The 21,314-nt window shown below is 36.5% G+C and overlaps 1 protein-coding gene across 1 annotated transcript in view; it reads left to right on the forward strand.

The window, feature by feature from the left end:
- The window catches only part of HDAC9 (histone deacetylase 9), a 742,193-nt gene that overhangs the window by 622,278 nt on the left and 98,601 nt on the right, over positions 1-21,314 (forward strand). The gene's annotated exons all lie outside the window — the stretch shown is intronic.

The raw sequence follows: 21,314 nt of genomic DNA on the forward strand, positions 1-21,314 counted from the left end.
TCTGCAAAACCAAGTCACTTACTCAGGGTAACCAACTGAGTTGTGCAATTTGTTCTTTGCACAGAGGTGAGTGGGAGCTAACGTGTACCCTCTGCTACCATCATCAATCAAATACCATGGCCTGGGTCAATGTTCAACCAGGGAAATGAAACCAGAAAGAAAAGGTGCTTAATTCATTCAACAGATATAGAGTGGATACCTACTATGGGTCTGATGATGTTCTAAGTACTGGGGTTACATCAGTCTAAACAAGTCAAAACTCCCTATTCTAATGCAGCTTATATATCCAATAGCTGGCAGCTGCCACATTGGACAGCACTTATGTAGACCATTTGCATCATCACAGAAAGTCTTGTGAAGAGCATTTTCTAGTGGTTAAAGATGAAACAAAATAAGTAAACTTGTAGTACATTAAGATTTTGTATGCTATGAATAAAATTAAAGTAGGGAAAGGATCAGGTTATGCTTGGAGAAATGAGATTTTCAATTGTAAAAAGGATCATCAGAGATGGCTTCACTCATAAATGACATCTGCATGAAGACCGGAAGGTGATGAGGGAGCACGGCTGTGAGACCTACATAGATCTCACATTCCTAAGCATGAAAACAGGGCAAAGGCCCTGAGGTAGAGGTTCCTTGGAGTGCTCAAGCAACAAGGGAGGCAGTGACTGAAGTGGGATGATGAAGGAAGAAGGAAAGTGGAAGAGGTGAGGAGGGGTTGTGTTCTGGTTTATTTTAAAGGTAAGTGAATTGGATTTGCTGACAGATGGGATCTGGGGGAGGGGTGGGGAGTAAAGGATAACTCTAAGGTCTTGGGTCCATGTACTAGATAGGAAGGAGTCGATATTAACTGAAAGGGAGAAGATTGTGGAAGGATATTAACTGAAATGGGGAAGGATGATCAGGTGTTCAGCTCTGTACACATGAGATTTGAAATGTTTCTTAGACATTTGAATGTAGCTATCCGGAAAGCAATTGGATATATGTGTTTTCAGTCTGGGATAGAAGTCAGAGCTAAAGATAGAAATGTAATTGTTATCTGCATGTAGGTGTTATTTAGAACCATGAGACCAGGTGGGATCACCTGGGTGGGCGGGGGGGGGGGGGGGGTGCAAGTGTAGGTAGAGAGGAGATCTAAAGACTGAGACTTGGACTGCTCCAACATTATGTCATCAGAGTCCTAAGGAGGTGTCACATGAGGAGTGGCTGATTGTCACTAGCAGAGCATGGTGTCCTGGAATCCAATTGAAGCAAATGGTTCAAAGACGAGAGCATAATCAGCTGTATCAAATGTTGTTGATGAGGCAAGTAAAATAACACTGGCTATTAAACTCAGTAACACAGAGGCCACTGCTGACCTTGTCAATAAAGGATTTGGTGAGTTAAAAGCCTGATTAGAGGAGAGAGTTGGAGGAGAGAAACTGACTTCTGAGACCATCTTTTGAGGGATTTTGCTTTAAAGGGATTAGAGAAAGGGAACAATAGGTGGGAAGAGGAGAGTAAATTAGCATTTAAAAAATATTAGTAAAATAATAGCATACTTATGTGATGCTGGGAATCATTTGGTACAAAGCAAAATCTTGATGCTGTTGTAGAGAGAGGGAAGAATTATTTTCTGGAGAAATGCCCTTGAATATATGAAGGGGATGAGATCTAGTCCACTAATGGAAGGTTTGACCTTAGATAAATGGACAATTTGTCCATAGTAACTGAAGGAAAAGCAGAACACATGGGTCCAGATGCTGGCAGGTGTGTGAATGTAGTGGTAGAAGATTTATCAAGTATGCTTCTCATTGACTTCTTTAGTGAAATAGGAACCAAGGATATCACTCAGAATGAGAATGGGAAGGACATTTTGGAGGTGTGAAAACCAAAGGGAATATATGCATAAATAGCTAGGTGAGCAAAAAAGGGAATCTGGTAGGAGGTTGCATGAAGCAATGTTAAGGGCCCACATAAGTTTCATGGTCTTCATTTGAAGTGAGACAAGTCAGCATAACTGTTATTTTCACCAGCTGCATTGAACAGTAGAGTTTAACTGAGATTAAATTAAAGTGAAAGAGGCAAGGAAGTGATTATCTGATGTGGTATGCATTTCCATTTAGCTAAAGGAGAGAAATGAAAAGTGTAAGAGTATGAGAATGAAAAATTGATTGGATCAATGAATGGCAGATCCCAAAACTATTGCAATTGGAGTGGTAGTGGGAGTAAACTGAAAAGATAGGAGATGATAAAAAGGAGAATGCTTGGAATTGATATTGTAGAAGGATTCTACTTAGGGCTGATTAAAGAGACCAGGGCATGACCATAAGAGAGAATCACTAAATCCTATTCTAAAAATCATTTCACAAAGGGAATCACTTTAAATTTTAATTAGGTCAGTGTATATTTTCTCTGAATTAGAGTGTTATCTCTTTATGAAAGAAGAAAAGTTTTGATAAGATGAAATCAGTTTATGCTTAAATTTAAAATTCAAAAATAATAGGGTGGCATATTACCATCAGATAACATCAGATAGATCTCTTTGGCCCATTCTCATATGAACCTAGACAGTGTTCCATTGGGGGTTGCATTTGATCTCAAGTTTGAGCTTCTTGTTCCACGCAACTTCCAAGAGTTTACGTGAAGAGTGTAGGGACTTCATATATAAGCCTAGTACCAATAAGCATTATTTAATGCTTACTCAGCCACTTTCTTATGAATGTATTTCCCAAAGAGAGGTGTGACAGTGTCTTAGTATGGATCTATGTTACTGGACTATATACAACCAAAAAGAAACTATTGGTCTATTTCTGTAATGAGGGAAATCTCAAAAAAGAGCAGGTACATGTTTCATTAATGTCAAAGGGAAAGAATCAAGAAGATACTCTGTCTAATTAGTAGGAAATTCTAAGTGTTATTTATGATAAAAGGAAATCTTGGGTGAGATAAAATGAGTTGATGATTAAGTTCAATTTTTTTTCCATGAGAGCTTTATATATGTTTCCAAAATAAATGAACAAATATTTAAGTTTATTCTTGAGGTATAAATATGGAAATATTTCTGCCTACTGATCTTGCAGTCAATGCAAAAAAACAAAAACAAAACAAACAAACAAAAAACCAAGCAAACAAGCAAACAAAACCCACAAAGTAGAACATGGACAGTTGCTTACTTTAAGACGTAACAGTAATATGCACATTTTCTTTAACTTTACAAAGACTTTGATAAAATCCTCTGGTCAGGCAGCATTCATTCACCATTGCCTTTAAAAGTAGAAGGTAGAAACTTATCTTCATTAAGTGATACTGAATGTCTGACACCACATAACTAACCAGAGAATTCAGTAGCTTAGGGTCCATGGGATGCCTCAAGTTCAAAGGGAATAGAGACATCCTGTTTGGTGTTGTATTTCACTCATGCTGTTAAAACTGCCCAGATCCCCTTAAGTGTTTTCTTTTTCATTCTTGAGCATGGTCTTCTTTGGTTCTCATGAGTAACACAAAGCGTAATAAAAGTCAATGTCAGACCAAATAATTTTCACAATGTATCATAAGATTTTATTTTTTAGATAGAAAGGTCTTTTCTTTTGTACAAAAAATCATTTTGTTAATGATGGTGAAAACAGGTTATGCGGTCACTCTTCAGGACCTATGGCTTGCTAGAGAAGAAAGAACATTGCTTCAGAGTCACCAATTCTGACTCAGTACCTTCAAAGTGCAGATTCTATTACTGAAACATTTAGTAAAAAGATCTCTATTGGGAAACATTGAAAGTAGATAAGCTAACTCGTCCAATGAGAAAAAGTCATTCTCAATTTCTGAGACCACAAGCATGAACAAAGAAAACTCTGTATTTAAAGATATTCTAAGATTCTCAAAGATATTCTAAAAGATTTAGCAACATGTATTCATTCAGAAAATGGAAATGTTGGGGCCCCTGGCTAGCTCAGCAGATAGAGTATGCTACTCTTGATCTCTGGGTTGTGAGTTCAAGCCCCACATTGGGTGTAGAGCTTACTTAAAAAAAAAAAAAATAGAAAGAAAAAGAAAAAAAATAAATAAAATGCAGATGCTAATTTTTTTCGAGTGTAAAATCATGACCTGTAACTTCTTTGAATGTCTCAAAGCTTGTTTTCACTAATATTTACTAGTCTTAAATCTTAAATCATAGAAAAAATTCTGACTGAACAAAATCTGGTATGACTGAATTTTTCAGAAATAGCTTTAGTGGTAGTTTTGTACATACTTATTTATAACAGAGAGTGATAAATAAATATGAAAATATAAGTTTTATATATTAGCTATATATTGAAATTTGGCTGCTATTTGGGGGAAAAGTAATAAGGTCTCTCAAATAATCATTTACTGAGTAATTTCTGAAATCTGAACAATGCTTAAAGACTTGGGAGAATTCATGGTTTCTCAAAACCCTAGGACTTTTTGTATCTATTTTTCTTAGAATATATGTATAAGAGAATAGATAAATATCATGTGATTCCTAAAATCTAGTGTTATAATTTACCACAAATTATTTAAAGAATGTTGTGATGGCTTCTGATACCTTCTGCTAAATTCTGCAGAATATCAAATATCAAATTTGTAGTTGATACTCAATTTGAACATGTTCTACTGGAGAAGGTCTGATTAAGTTGCTTGCTTTGGCAACCAAAAAGGATGAATAATGGGCTATAATTCTCCGTATATTATTTTTAAATTATTTTCCATGTAAAAATTTTATTTCCTACTTGTTACATATGTTAAATGACTACAGTTAAATGTTATAAGTGATTATAAGACAAATGATTTTTGCTCCACATCCAAACATCCTTTTAAACTTGGTTATTCTTTTTAGTATTGTCCCCCCATTCCTGCCAAGGGTCTTTGCTACCAGGGAACAATGGCATGGAAATGATGTTATTAAAAGACCATATCCATGTGTGGTCTTTCTACATTGCTTCCTTTTACTGTCATTCTTAAAATGTCTCCTATGAATCAATCTCCTCAAGACCAAAAAGGATAATAAGAACATTTAAATTTTGTTATGGGAAGAGCCCAAATGTCCATCAACTGATGAGTAGATAAAGAAGATGTGGTTTATATATACAATGGAATACTACTTGGCAATGAGAAGAATGAAATCTTGCCATTTGTAACAACTGGGATGGAACTGGAGGGTATTATGCTAAGTGACATAAGTCAGTCAGAGAAAGACAGATATCATATGTTTTCACTCATATGTGGAATTTGAGAAACTGAACAGAAGACCATGGGAGAAGGGGAAAAGAGAATTTCAAACAGAGAGGCAGGCAAACCATGAGAGACTCTTAAATACAGAGAACAAACTGAGGGTTGATGGGGAGGGTTTGAGGGGAGAGGGAAAAAGGGGTGATGGGCATTAGGGAGGGCATTTGTTGGGATGAGTACTGGGTGTTATATGTAAACAATGAATCATAGGAATCTACTCCTGAAGCCAAGAGCACACTGTATACACCATATGTTAGCTAACTTGACAATAAATTATATTTAAAAAACTAAAATGAAATAAATATGGAAAGAATTTTAAAAAGAACATTTAAATTTTTAATGTATAGAAATTAGCAAAACATATTTTGTGCATTTAAAGAAATCACCTCTTGTGGAGTATGAATTTATACACAGCTACATGTCCTTACAAAGCATTATTTTAGACATTTCTCAGTAGAACTAGTTCTTAATGATTGAATCATTTATTGATTCATTTGTTTTATTTAAAAACATTTATTGAGCCTTTAAAGTATCATAAGTGTTCATGGTGTATTAAGAAAGGCATAGCAACATAGATATAAAATAACTTACAATAACCTAGGGGAATACAGATGAAGTAGATCAATTTACCTGGTCAAAGAAAGACCCTGCTGACATGGTAACTGAAATATGACATGAAACGGTGAGTGTTACTCAGCCAAATGGGACAGACAGCCAAATGGGACAGACACATAAATGAAAAAAATCCTGAAAGTACATAGTATTTTCATGGAAATAATGAGTGGCCTCATGTAGAGATAGTACCTGAAATATGAGAAGGAGCATGATTAAGGGAATGGATTATCTCTGAGAGTTTCCTTTGACCACAAAACAAAGTGAGTTTTATTAAGCAATCTTAAGGGAGGCAGCGTCTCATTTTATTTAGGTTGTAAACTCACAAAAAGATATATATGTACTTACAAAAACTCACAAAAAGGTATATATCTACTTATGTGCCTAACTACCTACCTGTCTCACCATCCATCCATCCATCCACCCATCCATCCATCTGTCATCATTCTACCTATGTTGGGACTCACTTTCACAATAATTGAATCAAATAATGAAATAATACTTTTTCCCGGCAAGAAAAAATTAAGTCTGATTTAGTTGATTGGTGTGACAAATATATTTGGTATTGCCAATTCTACTCTATGGTGAATGTTTTCCATAGTGTAATCCATAAACTGGATCAAGGGGCCCAATATTTCAAGGAAATGTTTTTAAAGCACTATTACAATATGCTTAAAATACATCCTTTAAAAATACTAGCTCATAAAAATATTAGACATCCCTTTGAAATATGCAAGAGAGTATGTAGTTTTTCATATGCAGTTAAGATTGTGCTACCAAAAAGGTATGAAGATTGCTGAGTTAGAAAGTTATTGTATAGGGAAGGTTTCCAAAGGCTTAGGTTTTGGAATCTCCACCACGTAAACTGTTATTAATAAGAAATCATGTTTTAATCTTAGGATATATTTGCTATGGTTTTACTGATTGAAAACATAACATTTGGATGAGCTATAGACTCACTCTCTCAGAGTCAAAATGCTGATTCAATGTCCCATCAATAGATGGCACTTCCCTTGTTGTGTTTAGATTTGAACTGAATTCTCACATAGTAAATAGCAATCAGCATGATTGAGTTAACTCAATGCCTTGGTGTTAGCCCCGGCATCACTTTTTCTGAAATTTGCTCATGCTTCCTGCCCCTCAATATGACCTTGTTTTCTTCTTTTTCATTATCTTTACTGCAATTCATGAAGGATCTGACAGCCTAGGCTAGGTTAGGTAAAGACATTGATAAGGAAATACTGTCATTCATTAATAGCAAGTTTCAACCAATTTTGTGTTGATTAAATAAATCATATTTTATAGGCTCTAGAAGATACAAATTTTAATTATATGTTTTATTCCAAAATTTAAATTAGTGGTATTTTAGTTATTACTTTAGAAGACATGGTAGATAAGCTAACTTACAAAATAATTAATATGAGTACAGTGTGTTAATAATATTTAAAATCAGTATATAAGCCTTGAACTATTCATTATAATTTTTTATGTATCAAGTAGTGTAGATAAAGACATATATCCATATAAATCATATCTAATGTTTAATAAGCTATATACTCTCCATGACTTGACATATAAAAAATAATTTTATATTGGGTTTGAAATATGAATGGAAGAATTTAAGTTTCTATTTCTTATTTCCAGATCTCAGAAATGAGAATGTTCTGTTTTCTTAAATGACGTATTCTTTGAAATAGTTGATAGTATGCACAACTATTTGCAAGATGACAGAAGAAGGGATTCCTCTGTTTGTGGATCTCAAACAGGGAGTTCCTCTAATTGAAAAACAAACACACAAACAAAAACAAAACATGAACAAAAACACCTCTTCACACAATCTACTCAAAAGAAAGCAAAGAATTCCAACAGCACAGCATTCCAGTTTTCTTTCCCCCTGCCCAAAGGATATATAAGTTTTATGAATGCGTACTTGAATTTTCTTTTAGTTGTAATACTCTTGCTTTTAAGTCTACTCTGAACAACTCAAATCCCCCAAACACACAGACACACACATATACACACGCTTGCACCTACACATACTATCATTATTTAGAGAACAAAGGTAAGTAAACTTAAAATATGTATCATTAAGATTGGGAAAGTTCTACAGTGCTGACACCAGTAAGCATGAAATGTACTTGATCCTGGGATGGTGTGAAAACTATGAGTTTGCCGATTCAAGAACAGATGGCCTCTATTCACCCCATGTGGCTAAACTCACAAATGCCAACCTTAGAGACGCCTTACCTTTGCCCTGTCTGTCCCTTCTAGACTGGTTCTGTTGTATTAAGGGTTATTGCCTTCTTGGCCCTCCCTGCAATCAGCTTTTGAAGTCCATGGCCACGAAGGCAGTGTGAGACACCATTATGAGAGAGGTGTTTGCTTAAAGATATAGTCCAAGCAAGATCCCATGAACCCCTTGATAGTCTAGCAGGGAACCACAAACTCCAGCCAATATATTCTAATCCCCTTAGGATTCAGAACTGCCTACCATAAAAACATAATGGGCTGTTTATCTGAGCAGCCAGGAGATAACATCTTAAAGTTACAATCTGGGTTGCAGACTGGTGACATGAAGCAGTAAGAAATCCGAATACCTCCCTTGCCCTGGGAAAAACAACATGTGAATAACCCAGTATATAGACATGACTGGATGCTCCTTTCTCATGCTAATGAGAGTCACAATTTTCCCAACATTTTTCTGTTAAATAAATTAAATATACTTGGGAAGAAATGGATGGACCCTGCCCCTTACTCCATTTGCATGCTTTATACTATTTTTGAAGTTTGAGGCTATGTTAGGAAATATTCCCACTGGCACAATCAAGTGAATTTTTGTGGCACATTTTGACTTCTTTTCAAAGATTGCTTAAATTTTGTGACATTAATCATGATTGTCTAATAAAATACTATAGAGATTCCCAACAAGATGCTTTATTCCCAGGGCTCCCATACTGCAACAGATCAGATGCTCATTTGTGTGTGTGTGTGTGTGTGTGTGTGTGTGTGTGTGTGTGTGTGTTTCTGAGGTTGTGTGACTAATGTATTTTCTCCTCTGATTCTTTCATTCTCTGCTGGGGCAGAATTAAAATATCTCAGACTTTTAAAACCTTTTTTTAAGGCCTGTTTTTATCTGCATTGCTGACATTAGGAAAAAGAAAAGCTAGACTTGATTTTTAAACTACATCTATTGAACACTTTATGTAGTGGAGATTTTACAACCTTTTGTTTCTACTGAGCCTGTTTGTTATTATCAGTCAACTGAGACAATCTCATGTCTGTAGGGGATTTTCCCCCCCTCAAATAAATGAACCTCTGTGATTATGGATAGTGATTGCATTGAGTTTCTAGTCTCCTCTTCATGGGACATAATAAGTATTTTGGCATATATACATATGACTCTTAATGAGCTATATTTCCACCAACTTGGTCCATTTTAACCATTTCCTGAACATTAGATAGGATTGTTTTCATAACCAAACCTATTTAATCATAAAAATAGTCTCTATTAATCTAATATGTTTAATCTAATTTCTTTTATCCTTAGACCTGCATATATACATTTCTAATCCACTGTATTTAACAAGTAGCTTTCTTTTCCATTCCTTCCAGGGGTTAAGTCATATTCAACTTGAACACAAGCTTTTCGGTTATACCTATTTTATTTTCTTTGACCCTTTCAATAACTCTTTAAAGTGACAGGGGAAAGTTACACATAAAAGTGCTCTGCAGTGTGTAGAAATAGCTTAAGCCACAACTGTGTTGTGCTATTCAATAAAGCTATCCTCATGGGTAACTGCCCCTAGAGGCTGAAGTCTCTGGAACTGCTCTAAAAGAGAGTACACTCCATCCTAAAGGACGACTGGAAAGTGAAATATCTGCCCTCCTTGGGAATGTGCACTAATGCCGCTTTCCCTTGCAACTTAAAAACATTTTATTGGCTTTAAGAATTTGTTTAATCAAATCCTAGTGAAGGTCCTTCTCACTCCTGGGGCTGTTTAGTAAAATATGGATTAGGACAAAGCCCTCTAATGTGTCCTTAGGAGAGTCATCATGGTGAGATCCACTGAGGGGTGGGGGAAATGAACAGTCTCCATAAAAGAGCTTTTAGCCAAAAAGGAGAAAAATGAGGCTTTGGCAGGAAAACTCCCTGTGTTTGAAACGAAACTATGAAAGTAAAGTATGTCAGTAAAACAGATTTCCCCAAAGGTTAGTTTGGAATAGAATTTTCAATATAATGAAGATAAAGCACTTTTTGAGAACCCCCTTCTAACAATATTTCATTCCTAATAGAATTGCCTGTGAGCAACTGAAACAATTGACAAGGGCAGGGGAAAATATTCGATTGAATAAATTGCATGACTGAAATAAATAAAAGTATACTTAGCTCATTTAAACATCTTGTTGGGTTTCCTAGAATATAATTTTGCTAAGTAATCAAATTAGCACATAAACAAAAGAGGAATACTTTTGATTTTAGTACCCAAGGAATAGAAAATGTTGGGAAAAAGAAATTTCACACTACTTATAAGTAAAACATTTCTTTACCCTAAATGTAAAAGCTTTCTAAATCCAAGACTCTCACTGATCTCATTCCTTGGAGTGTGTTCTAAGAAGTATAATCATCTACAGTAAGAGCACTTATTTACATATGATATTTTGCTAAGGGTTGTATGAAACAAATTGTGCAGAGAACCCACTGTCCTGTAGGAAAGATCAGTCAAATATATATAAAAGCAAAATACAAAGTTATTCACAAGGAAATGAACAGATATATTCAGTAATTTGTTGTTTGAGCTGTTTGCAAACAATACGTGTTCAGACCAAAAAATAAGTTTGTTGATCACAGTAGGAGAAGGGGAACCCTAAGAATTGATGAATTTCAGCCTCATGGTTAGTTATAGGAAGGGCTGTAGAGCTAGGAAAACCTGGATTTGGGTCCTGACTCCAACACCTTTTGTAAACTACATGACTTTAGGCTAGTTGTTAACCTCCCTAAACCTCAGTTTCCTCTTTTATAAAACAGAAATAACAACTAAAATTTATTCATAGTTCATGTACTAGCAGAGGGCCTAGGCAATGGTAAGTGTTAGGCCAGAATTACAGGCATACCTCCTTTTATTGTGCTTCGCTTTATTGTACTTCCAAGATACTATGTTTTTTACAGATTGAAAGTTTGGGGCAACCTTTTGTGAGGCAAGTATTTGGCACCATTTTCCAATATAATTTGATTGCTTTTTGTCTCTGTGTCATGTTTTGGTAATTCTCATGGTATTTCAGACTTTTTTATTATTGTTGTATTTATTATGGTAATCGGTGGTCAGTGATCTTTGATGTTACCCTTGCATTTTGGGGCACCACGAACCACACCCACAAAAGATCGTGAACATGTTGATAAATATTGTGTGTGTTTTGATTACTCCACCAACTGCTCTCTCCTCAAACTTCCCTTTCCCCTTTTACACAAAATATTGAAATTAGACTTGTTAATAACCCTACTGTGGCCTCTAGGTATTCAAGTGGAAGAGTTGCTCTCCCTCATCTTAAATCGAAAGCAGAGAGTGATTAAGCATAGTGAGGAAGACATGTTGAAAGCCAAGATAAGCCAAAAGTTAGGCCTCTTGCACCAAACACTTGGCCAAGTTGTGAATTCAAAGGAAACGTCCGTGAAGGAAATTAAAAGTGCTACTCCACCAAACTCATGAATGATGGGAAAGTGAAACAGCCTCATGGCTGACATGGAGAACTATTTAGTGGTCTGGATAGAAGACCACAGCAGCCACAACACTCCCTTAAGCCAAAGCCTAATCCACAGCAAGGCTCTAACTCTCTTCAATACCGTGAAGGCTGAGGGAGGTGAGGAAGCTGCAGAAAAAAAGTTCAAAGCTAGCATAGGTTGGTTCATGGGGTTTAAGGAAAGAGGCCATCTCTGTAACATAAAAGTGCAAGGGGAAGCAGCAAGTGCTGATGTGGAAGCTGCAGCAACTTATCCAGAAGAGGTAGCTAAGATAATTAATGAAGGTGGCCACCCTAAACAATAGATTTTCAACGTACGCCAAACAGGCTTCTACTGGAGGATGATGCCACCAAGGACTTTCATAGCTGAAGAGGAGAAGTCAGTGCTTGGCTTCAAAGCTTCAAAGGACAGGCTGACCCTCTGGTTAGGGGCTCATGCAGCTGGCGACTTTAAGTTGAAGCCAGTGCTCATTTACGATTTGAAAATCCTGGGGCCCTTAAGAATTATGCTAAATCTACTCTGCCTGTGCTCTATAAATGGAATAAGAAAGCCTGGCCGACAGCACATCTGTCCACAACATGGTTTACTGAATATTTTAAGCCCGCTGTTGAGATCTAGTGTTCAGAAGAAGAGATTCCTTTCAAAATATATGACTGCTCATTGACAGTGCACCTGGTCAGCCAAGAGGTCTGATGGGAATGTACAATGAGATGAATGTTGTTTTCGTGGCTGCTAACACAGCATCCGTTCTGCAGTCCGTGGATCAAGGAGTAATTTCCACTTTCAAGTCTTCTTATTTAAGAAATACCTTTCATAAGGCAGTGGCTGCTATAGATAGTGATTCCTCTTATGGCTCTGGCCAGAGTCAATTGAAGACCTTCTGGAAAAGGTGCATCACTCTAGATGCCTTTAAGAACATTGCGATTCGTGGGAAGAGGTCAAATTTTCAACATGCATAGGAGTTTGGAAGATGTTGATTCCAGCCCTCGTGGATGACTTGGAGGGATTCGAGACAGCAGTGGAGAAAGTAACTGCAGATGTGGTGGAAGTAGCAAGAGAACTAGCATTAGGAGTAGAACCTGAAGATGTGTCTGCATTGCTGCAACCTCATGATAAAACTTGAATGGGTGAGGAATTCCTTTTTATGGATGAGCAAAAAAGTTGTTTCTTGAGATGGAATTGACTCCTGCTGAGGATGCTGTGAAGATTATTGAAATGATGACGAAGGATTTAGAATATCATATAAACCGAATTGGTAAAGCAGCAGCAGAGTTTGAGAGGATTGACCCCTCCTGTTTTGAAAGAACCCAGTCCTGTGGGTAAAATACTATCAAACACCACATGCTACAGAGAAGTCCATGGACAAAAGTAAAAGTCCACTGATGTGGCAAATTTTCCTGTTGTCTAATTTTTTTTTTTAACATTTATTTATTTTTTTTTGAGACAGAGAGAGACAGAGCATGAACAGGGGAGGAGCAGAGAGAGAGGGAGATACAGAATCGGAAACAGGCTCCAGGCTCTGAGCTGTCAGCACAGAGCCCGATGCGGGGCTCGAACTCACAGACCGTGAGATCATGACCTGAGCCGAAGTCGGACGCTCAACCGACTGAGCCACCCAGGCGCCCCTCCTGTTGTCTAATTTTAAGAAATGGCCACGGTCACCCCAACCTTCACTAGCCACCACCTCAGTCAGTCAGTCAGCAGCCATCAGCATCCAGGCAGTACCCTCCACCAGCAAAAAGGTAATGCCTTGCTGAAAGCCCAGATGGTCATTAACATTTTTTTTGGTGATGAAATATTTTTAATTAAGCTATATACATGTTTTTTTTAGACCTAATCCTCTTGCACACTTAATAAAATACAGTTATAGTGTAAGCATATCTCTTACATGTACTGAGAACCGAAGAATTCATTTGACTCACTTTATTGTGTTTGCTCTCTGGTGATGATCTGGAACTGAACTCCTAGTATATCCATAGTTTGCCTGTAGATAATCAGTAATAGTCCTCTCACGAGTATTTATTCTTCCTTTTGTCACTCATTCAAAATGACCTCTAATAGAATTTCTTTTCTTCCAATTTCTGAGGACATTCATAAAGAATCTGTTTTAACTTAATTTTTTTCTTTTATCATTATCTCACTGACTTCCAGCAGTTAACTATAAAAAAAGTAACTTTTCATATTTTTGCAGAAAATATTAACTGTTTACTTGTCCTTCTTAACAGCTATTTACTCTCATGTTTTCAGTTACCTCATGTCTTCAAATACCCTCATATATCCTACCTATATCTTAAACTAAAATGGAGCTTCTGTCTGTTCCTAAGGGCTATTCTCCCTTTCGTTGCCAGTCACCATTAGTCAAGAATGTACCATTTGACTCACTCTGGTTTAGGATCTTTGTAGTCCAGCATGCTGTTCCCTCTCTTTATTTTATCAGTCTGCAGTTACTTTAATGTTTCTTGTGGAATTGGAGCCAGATACCTCATATTATGCTCACCTCCACATGACCTTTCCACCACTGGCAAAGAATCTAGAATGGGAATAACGCTGGCTACAGTTGGGAAGAGGGATTCTGCTGAATGTCTGAGGCTGAAATACTAATAATTACCACAGGCACAATTTTTGTCTTTCCAGAAACACCCAATAGTTGGAACAAGTGAAAGCTTTAAAATATTTTAGATGAAAAAATATGATTTTTCCATATTTCTTTTAAATAGATAAAGGTTATTTTCTACCTTAGTGAGAAGTAGAAATTACTGAAATAGTAAGGTTTATTTTCTACTTCACATATTTATACAATGGAAGTAGAAGATAATTATGAAAGACACAGTGCGCTTCACAGTCCCAATATATTAGAAAAGGAGAATGAGCTAATATAGCTAACAGGTCACAGAATTCACAGGACAGCTATCGTGGTCAGGGCACCATGCTGCTAATGTGATGATAAAATGTAGTTAACATAAGATGTAGTCTTAGCCCTTACATTAGTTCACTAGAGCTTCCATAACAAAATACTGGTGGATTAAGCAACAGAAACTTATTTTCTCATAGTTCTGGTGGCTAGCAGTTCAGGACTGAGGTGGCAGAAGTCTGACTTCTACTGAATCCTCACTCCTGAGGTTACAGGTATCTCTCACTCTCTTATAGGAACACCAGTCTTACTAGATTAAGGTCCTAACTAATGGTATCATTTTAATTTAACCATCTTTTTAAAGATTCTATCTCATCAAATGGCTACATTCTGAGGTACTGGGGGATTAGGGTATGAATTTGGAGAGAATTCAACCCATAGTAGCCCTTGCGAAGTTTAAAGTCTGTTTCAAAGAATAGAAACTATATAGCAGTACTGAAATTAATCTAAAATCCTTGGATTTATAAAGTATTGCACTGGTGGGCTGCTGGGGTTGCTCAGTCATTTAAGCATCTGACTCTTGATATCAGCCGTGGTCACAATCTCAGAGTTGTGGGATTAAGCCCCACATCAGGCTTCTCACTGAACATGGAGCCTGCTTGGAATTTCTCTGTCTTTCTCTCTCTCTCTCTCTCTCTCTCTCTCTGCCCCTCTAATTGTTCTCTCTCTCTCAACTAAAAAAATAGAATAATATCTTTGAAAAAATAAAATATTGTTCTGGTTTATTATTCTAAATAAAACTTTATCTGGCTCAGAGTTTCCTACTTGCTAGAACCTCACCATAAGACCATGAGAAGCCTTCTAATCATCCTAAAAGCCATGCTTAGATTTGAGTGAGAAGATTGAAGAGGGTTACATAGTTAAAAAGTTTCAGAGGGGGTTGTAGCCTTTAGCCCATTATGGTTGCTGTTCATTGTCCATCTCATGTGTTCCACATGAAGGCAAGTATTTTCACTTACTCTGTGCCAAGACAAGGGACAGAGATGTTTTTCATTCTCCTCTGGCTCCCGGTTTCACAAGCTCTTGGTATTCTTTTGCTGTCAAAATGTATATGCTGCCTCATCAGCACTCCTGCCTTTTCCTGATAAGGGAAGATAAACGTCCCTATCTTTTGGAGAAATTAGTCTTTTATTTAGTGAATTTTAAATGTGTGCATTATTCTCTGTTATCCCTTCTACATCAGCCCTCCAACCTGCTTGGTGCCCTAGGAGGGACCAGGCTCCCTTGATTCTAGATGATATTGACCATTGAGGGTACTTGCAGGAGCCTAGAGGACAAGATGCTTCTTCCTACTCCCACTTGGCTTTGGACAAGGGCTATATTCTTCTATCTAACATTATAGCTTCTCTATCACATGGCCTCCTGTTCCCCACAGCTACAGATCTCTTACTTCTTCTCATTGCCCCTCGTACCTAACAGTTGCATTGACTTTCCATTGTTTCACGTGTTGCTTTTGCCTCAGTAAAAAGTACCTTTATTAAACTCTCTTTTCACATTCTTTAAGGTGCCATCTGTTTCCTACTGAGACCCTAAATAATGTTGCTGGGGATACAGTTATGAGAATAAAAAGATATATTCATGGGGCGCCTGGGTGGCGCAGTCGGTTGAGCGTCCGACTTCAGCCAGGTCACGATCTCACGGTCCGTGAGTTCGAGCCCCGCGTCAGGCTCTGGGCTGATGGCTCGGAGCCTGGAGCCTGTTTCCGATTCTGTGTCTCCCTCTCTCTCTGCCCCTCCCCCGTTCATGCTCTGTCTCTGTCTGTCCCAAAAATAAATAAAAAAACGTTGAAGAAAAAAAAAAGATTTTTAAAAAGATATATTCACTGGCCTTTGCAACTTAATTTTGGGGAGTGATGACAGTGTGGGGGTAAGACAGCAAACAAAAATGAATAATGCTGGTGGCAATAAGGGTCAAAGGAAAATCAAAGTGACTTGACAGAGAGTGGCATGATGGCTACTTTAGATTTAGGATTCTTCCTTCCCTCTCTATGAAACCACATCTGGGATTAAGCCAGTTTCACTTTAACCCAAGCTCCAGTCTCCATTTTCCTTACCCTCAGTGACAATCTATATATCAAATGGTCTTAATAGGACTGCACTTCCAAACTAAAGTCTGGTGGAGATTGTTGAACCTGGCTGCTTCTTTTTGCCCCTGAACTACAAAAGTCATCAATAGTCTCTGAAGACTGAAGAACTTTACACTCCGAACCCAAAGATCTGCTATTTTTTTATGAATAGAAGAGAATGTGTGTATGTGGTGTGTTATTGGGAGGATGAGGGGTTGGAAGGAATCTTTCTATTTTCCTGAAAGGAAGAAGAGGCACTAGTTAATATCTCAATACATTGTTTTTCCGTATATATTGCAAGAAAATTTAAAGTAATAGAAGACAGAATAATTAAACTTTACTGACTCTTATTTTCATCATCTATGTTTGGATTTCTTCCGCTGCTAAAACTCCATGAATTTATCATTTTTGTGTGATAAATGATTGACAAAAGTAGCTGCTTTAGGTTTTCAGGAGATCACTTCAAATCTAGGTGGTCAGAGATAGGGCAGGTTTGTGAAGAAATGACATTCAAGAGACTCCCTGTGCTGTTTGCAAACTCTCCTTACTGTGATGTTTGCCCTCTTCAGCATAAAGAGCTCCTTAATATTTGGCATAACCTCAAAGCCTCTGCCTTTTCTTTCTCTATAAGTTGCTCAGTATATTCTTTACCTTCAGAGCTCTTCCTCTCCCTTTCGCTGGCCAAGTTGTACTGATCCTTCAGCTCCAGCATAAAATATCCTCTCCTTAAAGAGCCTCTTGATTCCCAGCCAGAATTACTCACTTTTGTTAACTCCTAGTGATGCTCTTGGAATCTCTTCTCTTGCTCATCCCTTTATCTCTGTCCTGTTATAATCTATGACCTTGCCTTATGTCTCTCACTGGCTCAAAGGCACTTGAGAGTTTAGGATTGCATCTTAGAGTAAGTGAACACACACTAAGGCTACCTTGTCTCTTACAAGCTAGCTAACATGTATTCAAAACTCCTTTCTATGGACTTTGGAAAGCCCATTTTTCTCTCCCAACATTATGAATATTTAGGGTGGAGACGGTGAAGATACTGGGATATTTATAGTTTAATGGATATCTTAAAGTTTTAAAGGCCTGGAAAGCTCTAATATGAATCAGTGAATAACAGAACTTTTATCCTAACGATGAGAAAGTTTGGGTGTAAACCTGGGGAAATAGAGAACATGGGATGGCAGGAAAATCTTTCTTTTCTCTTCATATCAGGAACATCCTCACATTAAAAGAAGAAAACAATGCCATGTGCATTACAAAGCTTAGAATCCTCAAGCAGATGCTATGAAAACATCCACTAAAACCCAAAGTATCCCAAGGGTGGGGAATCCATCCTGCAGGATATAATGTCATTCAGAACAGAGAAAGCTGAATTTTTTCTTTGTAATTTTGAGTCAGAAAAAATGAGTTTAACATAGAGGTGAGGAAGGAGGTTCTCACAAAAACTCTAGATTATGCTCATTTGGAAAACATTTCTCAGGTAAAATAGACAACGCCCAGGTTAACTATATATTAAAAACATTTGTCACGAGGTGAGGGATAATAGCAGTTTTTATAGTAGGAAGTTTAAATTATTTAATTCTTAAGTGATGAAGTTTTGTCTAAAAAGATTTTTAAAGAAGGGGCATGTCATAAGATGCTATGATGCATATTAAGATTACGTCATTCATGTTATTACCAGTTGAGTCATACTGCTAGTTTAAGAATTCCCCACAGATTTCATGATGTCATATTATTTGACAGGCAAAATTTGACTACAGGTGGGTTTTACCACAACCTCAAAAAGCAAAGTAGAATCCAGCAATGATGTCATTGTGTCCCATCCTTACGAGATGGGCCACAGACCTTTGGAGCCATAGCTAGGTAATTCCTTGGAGAAGGATAGACCAGTGATCCACAGTGTCATGCAACCCAGTGACATGGAATCTGTAATCCTGGAAAGAAAACAAAATGCTTTAAGGGCAACATGCTTAGTATATGAGGTATCCCTACAGTTTACCTTACTCTTGGTAATATAGTGACACATTGGCTAGAATAGTGAAGTGCTGTCTTCAGAGTAGGTATAAGAATGTAGGGTCATTTTCAGCATCATCCAGATCCAGAAGTACCTTGAAAGTGAGAGTTAAAGGTGACTTCTGTGGAATTAGTTCTGATCAAATTTATACCTATAGTATATGTCATAGTGTATTTTGCTATGTATATATAGTATGTGTACATAGTATACTTTAGATATTTTTACAATACTGTTTTCATGGTAGTGTATTTTATTCTAAAGGAAAAGACGTAATTTTTATAAAGTTTTTTTTTTCTATACATTAAGAGGCACTATGAAAAACTTTAAGTGGGGCCTATTTTTAGATGCTCGGTGGAATAGGTGGTACTTCAAAAATGTGTGAAAAAAATAAAAATAAAATAAATGTGTGTACATTCTTTAAAAAGCTTCATATTCTAACGTAAGCGCAATATCAAAGCTAAGAGCCACATCAGTTACACAGATTTTAAGTAGTCAAAGCTAAATAATTTTTCACTGAATTTATATATATGTAGTTTGGAATTAAATATATTTAAAACCAGCACAATAACTGAGTGCTCTTTGGGAAGTTATTTTCCTTTATATTTTCAGTTTTCTCATCCATCAAAATGGACATAAAAACCTATATTCTTATTTGCTATAAGAATTAAATGAGATAATGTTTTAAAACTTTTTGAAAATTACAGAGGTATCCAATAAGTGAAAGTACTAATGCTATGGGGCTTTCTTCTTTATCAGTAGATTTTTAAAAATTCTAAAAATGTGTTACGTATGAAATTAACACTTTTGTTGAAAATCAGTCTAATTCAGTGGTTCTCAGCTCAAGGTGACTTTGCATTCCAGAGTATGTTTGGCAATGTCTGAAGATACTGCAGTTGGCACAGCTGGATGGCGCTACTAACATCTGGTGGGGAGAGCTCAGGGATGTTGCTAAACATAATACAAGACACAAGACAGTCCCCTATAACAAAGTTTTAACTGATCCAAAATGTTGATCATGTGGAGTTTGAGAAATATTGGTCTGCTTGATTTTTTTAAATTGTATATGACATTACTTACAATGATTCTAATGAAAACTAGAGTAATTCTCTTTTTAGAATTTAGGAGGAGACAGATTTGTGTTGAACGCAGGTAGGCCTGACTTTTAGATCTTACAGTTTTATCAAAGACCTTGTCATGCTCCTTAAAAATGCTATACCAGAGCATATCTAAACATATATTAGAGCATAATATTTAAAGCATAATCTAAACATATGTTTAGATTAATGTTCTCACCATGAACTATAAATAATACTAATCTTAAATATTAGAAAACTATCTAAAGAGGAGTTTTTAGTGAAAAAGTTGTAGTTAGTTGTAGCATATACAAATGAGTATTTTCTTTGCTTAAACTTTTTCTATTTCTCTTTTGGGCATTGAGGGAAATCTAGCATTCTTGAGAGCTAGAGCAAAGGCTATAGCTATAGCGTTGTATGTAAATAATGCAGTCTTTTCAACACATGGCTAATTTTCATAGTCAGACTTGCTCCAGTTCTTATCCACATCTTTTCCACATCCATTCTGGAGAAAGAGATCTTAATTTTCTGTGTCTAAGACCTGTTTGTATTCAAGACAGTCATTCATATCAGAATAATAAAATTTAAACTACTTGACATAGAAATGTTTTTCATTTGTAGATGGAGGCCATTGTCAAAGTAGAATGGGAGGGATTTTGGCAACCCATCTGTTGATTATTTAATACTTAAGGGATTAGGCTGCTTGACATACTTGGTACCTCCCTTCTAGACACTTAGAGTCCAAAATTCTAAGGTAATGACACAGCAATACACACTTTACTCCCCACTCTTCCTAAAAAAAATTATGTACAATTTTCTTTGTTTCATTTGGACCACATTTTCCTGCTCCTGTGCCAGAAAATAAGAGGAACCTTATACCAACCTTGCTAATTACTATTGACATCAAGAGTATGCAGTTTTTCATTAAAGCTTTAAGAGGTGGTTCAAGAGATGTGAAAATGCAATTTTATTCTAGGCAGAGGAGAAATTAAAACCTTAGAAGCTGGGAATATGAAAATAAAATCAATACACTGAATAACAGTGAAGAGATTAAAGAGTAGCAGGCAGCGTTAAGGAACTATGAGGAGTTTCAGGCTGAAAGCAGGTGGAAATAGTGGGAATAGTTTCACATATTCCAGTTCTCCCATTCAATCCTACCCAAAAAAGTAAGACTAACAAGAATAAATTCCAGCTTCCTATTGTTAATTGAAATACATAGCTTAAAGTGATCATCGTAAATCATAAATTAGTTATTTTGAATAATTCAGGTACAGAGGACAATTAATGGTGTGCAGGTACATGTTTATCAAAACATGTACAAAAACAAAACAAAAACAAAAACAAAAAAACAAAAACAAAACAGAAAAACAGGCTTGTGCTATAATACTCCCACATGACCATTTTCATCTACCAATGTGAAGTCACTTTCACAAGTTGAGAAGACATGTACAATAGCAAAGTATCACACAATATTTCCACCATATCGTTACCATAGATGCAAATAACCCCAGGACCATAAACAACAACAGAGGTACTAAATAATTAGGATGTGATAAGTTTTGAGTGTTAGTACCTTTGTTTTAGTATACCTTTTTTATTGTAATATTATGTATATTAATATTTAATAATGGAGATGCTTACACCTGGCTTACAAAGTTTCTGAAAATGTAGCAACT

Source organism: Lynx rufus, unplaced genomic scaffold (assembly GCF_022079265.1).
Source record: "Lynx rufus isolate CCGP_SWC_20201006 ecotype Redwood Valley unplaced genomic scaffold, mLynRuf1.p SCAF_4, whole genome shotgun sequence".
In the NCBI taxonomy this organism is placed as follows: Eukaryota; Metazoa; Chordata; class Mammalia; order Carnivora; family Felidae; genus Lynx; species Lynx rufus.